This window comes from Capra hircus, chromosome 3 (assembly GCF_001704415.2).
Source record: "Capra hircus breed San Clemente chromosome 3, ASM170441v1, whole genome shotgun sequence".
Classification (NCBI taxonomy): Eukaryota; Metazoa; Chordata; class Mammalia; order Artiodactyla; family Bovidae; genus Capra; species Capra hircus.
Genome location: NC_030810.1, coordinates 12,319,139 through 12,325,314, shown reverse-complemented (window position 1 = coordinate 12,325,314; position 6,176 = coordinate 12,319,139).

Sequence of the window (6,176 nt, the reverse complement as noted above, 5' to 3'; positions counted from 1 at the left end):
TGTCCATTGAATCAGTGATGTCATCCAACCATCTCATCCTCTGTCATCCCCTTCTCCTCCTACCTTCAGTCTTTCCCAGCATCAGGGTCTTTTCCAATGAGTTGGCTCTTCACATCAGGTGGCCAAAGTATTGGAGCTTCAGCTTCAGCATCAGAGTCCTTCCAGTGAATATTCAGAGTTAATTTCCTTGAGGATTGACTGGTTTGATCTCCTTCCTGTCCAAGGGATTCTCAATCTTTTCCAGCATCATAATATGGGCCATCATGAGGCCCTGCCATATGCCCTGAGGACCCTGGAAAGAGGGCCCCCCATCCCATTCCCTGGGCCACATGGGTAGATTTGTCCGGAGCATCTTAGTGCTGGGCTGGGGCCCTCAGGGAAGGAAGGCATGGCTGTGGTCAGGGCTCCCGCCCTGGTCTGGGTGGAGCTGCCGGGTACTCCCCACGAGACTCTGAGTCCTGCCTTAGGCTGGTGTGTTCTGGGCAAAGTCTGCCAGGACAAGGGGATTGTCAGGAGCACCCCAACTGCTCTTTCAGTGGCTGTCGCCAGTGCCATGTCTCTGGATTCTCTCTGCCCTCATTCTCCTTGACCCTCTCTGAAGCTGGGCAAGGCTGGTGGTTCCCTGTCCTCAGGCTCAGTAACGCTCCCTCAGCTACCCACAGGGTGATAGCAGCTTGTCAGTTGTTCCTTATGTCTTCACCTGCCGGTCCCTACAACCTTTTGGCCTCGTGGTCTCTTTCCGGCAGCCTCTCCACAGCCTTCTGACCACTGCTCAGAGACCATCCAATCTGGATGCCCCGCCTCCATTAGGCCACCTGCCTTTTAAAAGATTCACTAAGGTGAAATTCACATAACGCAGAACAAGCTGTTTTAAAGCAAGCAGTTCAGCGGTGTTTAGTACCTTTCACAGGTTGTGCCGCCACCACCTCGATCTAATTCCATATCACTTCCACCAGAGAAAAGGTTTTTCTCTATCACCTAAAGGTTTTCCAAAGAAAACCTCATACCATTTAGCAGTACACCGCATTCTCCCCTCTTCCCAGCCCTCAGCAACCACCCATCTGTGTTCTCTCTCCATGGTTTTACTGCTTCTGGATATTTCATATAATTGGAACCATACAGGATGTGACTTCGTGACTGGCTTTTTCGGCTAAGCGTAATATTTTTGAGGTCCATCCACGTTGTAACCTGTGTCAGTTCTTCACTCCTTTTTGTGGATGGATGTATTCTACTATATGCATCTACCACAGTTTGTTTATCCACTCCTCGGCTGATGGACATTTGGGTGTTTCCATCTTTTGGCTGCTGTGAATAGTGCTGCTATTTGTGAACAAATATTTGCTTGAGTACCTGTTTTCAGCCCTTTGGGGTATATACCTAGAAGTGGAATTGCTGAGTCAGATGGGATGTGTATGTTTAACTTTCTGAGGAACTGCCGAGGCGTTTTCCATTTTATGTTCCTACCAGTAATGTATGCATACCTTCTGTTTGTATAGATTTGACTTGTCAGTTCCATCTGAAACTCACCTGGAGTGCCTCATTGCTGCGGTGGTTTCCGGCGCCTGGCTGGAGAACTAGAAATTCAATATGTAAAACGGGTGAAAAAGTCAAGGACCAGTTAGGGCAACGTAGGCACGAGGGGCCACAGCCCAGCTGCCTGTCATCCTCTCACTCTGCACAGCCGGGTCAGAACCTCTGGAAAGCTGTGGTCTAGAGCCAGCCTCCATCTTCTGTGGGAGCAGGAACTGAAGCCAAGAGAGGGACTTGGTGATGGTCACACAGTGTTAGTGGCAGGGCCAGGACTGGAACCAAACATTCTGGCTCCCTGTGAAGGACTCTGCTTTTATTTATTTATTGCTGCTGCTGCTAAGTCGCTTCAGTCGTGTCCGACTCTGTGCGACCCCGTAGATGGCAGCCCACCAGGCTCCCCCGTCCCTGCGATTCTCCAGGCAAGAACACTGGAGTGGGTTGCCATTTCCTTCTCCAATGCATGAAAGTGAAAAGTGAAAGTGAAGTTGCTCAGTCGTGTCCGACTTTTAGCGACCCCATGGACTGCAGCCAACCATGCTTCTCCGTCCATGGGATTTTCCAGGCAAGAGTGCTGGAGTGGGGTGCCATTGCCTTCTCCATTTATTTATTTATTAGTTTGTTTGTTTTTATTTTTGACCGTGCTGGGCTTTCTCTAGTTGCGGTGCATGGGTTTCTCATTGCGGTGGCTTCTCTGCTTGTGGAGCACAGGCTAATTCAGTTCAAGGACTCAGTATTTATGGTGCATAGGCTTAGTTGCCCTGTGGCATGTGGAATCTTCCCAGACCAGAGATGGAATGTATGGACCCTGTAGTGGCAGGATTCCTAACCACTGGACCACCAGGGAAGTTCTGTTTTTTTTTTAAGGAAAAATATTGCAAGTGATATGTACTTATGATTATAAATTCAAACACTAAAGAAAAAATGAAGTAAAAAATGAAAGTTTCTCCATCTCTGTTTCCTGCAGAAACAATCAACGTCAGTCAATGTCAAAAGTTTGATTATGTCATAGTTGGGGGCGGGTAAAAGAGAGGGGCGTAGAAAACTTTTTCTGTTTTATTGTAGTTATGTTTTCTTCAGCATGTAACTGATCAGTATCTTGTCAATATAGTCAGCTGATCAATTGGAAAAAAGAAGTTTGATGATGGCCTTCCAGATTGCTTTTGGCCACCTGTGAGTGCGCACGCACACACACGCACACACACTCACTCTCTCTCTCCCTCTCTGTCTGATATACACTCACACATACACATCTACTCACCTGTATACTCATACACCCCTGCATGGATTTTTTGTTTGCTTGTTTGTTTTCACACAAATAGGACGATATGAGACTTACTGTCCTGTGATTTGCTTGCTTTCTTTGGGAGCTCCTGAAGTCTAGAAGGACCAAGCACTTGCCTTGGAGAGCTTACACTGGGTGAGTTGTGCCATGGAAAGATGCAAGTCTCATGATCACACTTCTGTGCCCAAAGAAAGGAACATGGGCTTAGGGACTCTGAGGGCCAGGACTGAATTTACTGCTGCAGGTGGTATTCCAGGCCAGCAGTGGTGGGGAGTGGGGTGCTGAACGCAGGCTTTCCAAAGGTGACAAATGAGCTGAGCTAGACCGCAGGGCCTGTGTCAGGGAGATGGGGGGAACGTTGTGCTGAAAGAAGGGGCCAAGCTGTGGGGGACTTTGGATGCCAAGGAGAGGAAACAGCAAGCTATCCACCAGGTGATGGAAAGCTACTGGGAGAGAGAAATGGAAGTGATATATATGTATATTTAAATTATTTATTTATTTGGCTATGCCAGGTGTTAATTGTGGCACTCAGGATCTTTTGGGATCTTTAGTAGCAGCATGTAAACTCTTAGTTACGGCAAATGGGGTCTAGTTCCCCAACTAGGGATCAAACCCAGGGCCCCTGCATTGGGAGCATGGAGTCTTAGCCAGCGGACCTCCAGGGAAGCCGTGGGAGGGTCCTTCTGGAAGAAGGAAGGTTAGCCGCCGCTGCGCTTGAGCGTTCTTGTCCACTGTGTGCTCGTGTGGACACCTGCGCTGGGACAGGCAGAGTCTGTCTGGGAGCTTGGATGGCACTAGCAGGAAGGAGCTGCTGGGAGACTGTGGCCCCAGAAATGTGATGGATAGGAGTGGACATGATGGATGGCCTGGGCAGACTACGAGTGACTGGAGAGAGAGAACCTGGAGGAAACGTCTGAATTGAAGGCCAGTTGGTGGCAGGGAATAAGAAAAACCAGAGAGGTGTAAGGACTTGACCTTATGTAAACGGGATTTGGGAGACTAGGAACTGAAGATCAGGACATGGTGGAGTCTCAGGGTTGTGGGGTGGAGAGGCGTAGGGGGCTCTGGATTTGTATGCCCAGCTGGAGTACAAGGCAAGCTTTGTTAACTGCTTCTAACATCAGATCAATCCCCTGCAGAAGGAAATGGCAACCCACTCCAGTGTTCTTGCCTGGAGAATTTCATGGACAGAGGAGCCTGGTGGGCTACAGTCCATGGGGCTGCAAGGGATTGGACATGACCGAGTGACTTAGCATGCGCACAGATGCACACGCACAGAGCATCAGATCACATCTCCGGGATTGTCAAAGGGGCAGGGCCAAGACTGGCTGACTTGCGATGCCTCTGCCTGCCCACCTTCTCCCTTCCACCCCACCTTCCCTTCTCTCTGCTCTGCCCTCCGAGGAACACCAGCCTGTCCTCAGCATCGGAACTGGACCAAGTCGAGAGCCTGGGCCGCAGGAGTGGTCAAAGTGTCACTAGTTTCGGTTGGAGGGTCTGTTTCACGATTCTCTCCTGTTGTCCAAAATGTAGGTAAAGAAGAAAAGAGAGAAGAAAAAAAGCCCAAAGCCTCAAACATTTATGTAATAAATTGCTGAGAAAGAGGCGATGGCAAGGGAAGAAGAGACAGGAGAACTGAGAGCCAGGAGAACAAGGCTAAGAAGCTTCAGATTAGGAGGACGTGAGGCTCTGGGGAAAGGAAGAGGAAAGAGATTTTAAGAGTCTTCAGGGTCTGAACTGGATCTCTTTTACAATGCTTTGAGAGATTCAGGTAAAGATTGGAATTCTTTTTTAATTGCTTTTGGCTGCCAGACTGTGTTGCTTTGAATGTAGAACCAAGGCAGGACTGGGCCACTTGGGGCAGAGGAATTCATCTGGATTGCATAAGAAATCCCCTCCCCTTCTTCACATTTTGTTTCTGAAATGGGGATGTGTGTGAAACTGATGTTTGTGCTTCATCAGTGAATTAAAGGTGGAATTTAGGATTAATGGTGTCAGAGAAAGTAGGAAACCTAATAGTTAGCATCTTGTTTGGAGGAGTAGAAACCTCTTCAACGTAGCTCTGTCGTAATGGGAACTCTGCTCTAAGGATGCTGAGTGTCTCCTGGAGGGATTCAGCTGGTCCTCAGGATAGGACCAGAACTGTCAGCTAGAGCTCCACCAGCCATCTCTCTCTGTCTCTGTTCCTTGCTGTGAGCCCCCGTCTCGGTCTTTTTTCCTTCCTCTGCAGACCAGCTTCTTTTGTGTCTCTGGTCCACATGGCAGAGAAGTTGGCCCCTGCCACTCTGGAGGTCACATGGAGCAAAGCCAGCACTTCAGAAGGAGCTGAATGTGCCTCTGCTCCAACTGGAAAAAATTTTTTAAAGAAGTGTTAATAACATTAGTTTTATTTTTCTTTATTAACCGACCATAGATAATTTTACCTTTTAATTTTGAATTACATATAGGAAGGGCATGGTACATTTTCATCCTTGGGGTTGCTAGTGTATCTTTTTTAAAAAAAATTATTTTTAATTGGAGGGTAATTGCATCACAATGTTGTGTTGGTTTCTGCCATACAAGTGTGAATCATCTCTCAGTATACTTATATCCTCTCTTTCTTGAGCCTCCCTCCTCCCCTAACCTCCTTTCCATACCTGCTCTCTCCTCCTCCCTACCTGCCTCAAATTCATGTGGAATGACTCCAATTGGCCCTGGCAGGGTGACATTCACCCCAGCACCCCCCTAACACCAACTTGTGGCTGGTGGAGTGGAGGGAAAATCATGGTTGCTGCCCACGTATCTGCCAGGAGCCCCTAGCAGCCCAGGGGCTGATGGCGAAGAGCAGTTCCCAGAGACCAAGTGGGTTGGGCTGACAACCTAGAAGTGGTTCTTAGCAGGTGTCTCTCTCTTTGAGAGCTTAATTACTATACCAATTCAAGAGTGACTATAAAAATCTGATTTTCTTCGTATTTCAAGACACAGTTAAATCCCCTGTGTCCATCTGCTACTCTGGAGGTATCCCAGGAGGGAAAGGGGAGAACAGAGCATCCTTTTCCTGCTCTGGACTGTAGCTTCTCCCCTGAGCTGGGCCAGCCCTGCTCCCTCGTAGACAGGAGGGATTGAAACCTCACACTCTCAGGCTGCTCTGAGCCCTTTTCTTCTCCATGAAGCTCCTGTGCTTTGTTCTGGCAAATGGACCCCCACCGGACCCCATCATGGGAATTGCTGGGCCCTGAAGCTTACCCAGGAAGGCCTTTGTTCCTGTACTCCCTGCCCAGTCTCAGAGCCAGGGCACTGGCCTAAGGGCCCTGCTAATGCACCCGTTTCCTGGGTCTTTGCAGCCCTGGTTCTGGCACCTCCAGCTGCTGGCATCAGAGGGTCA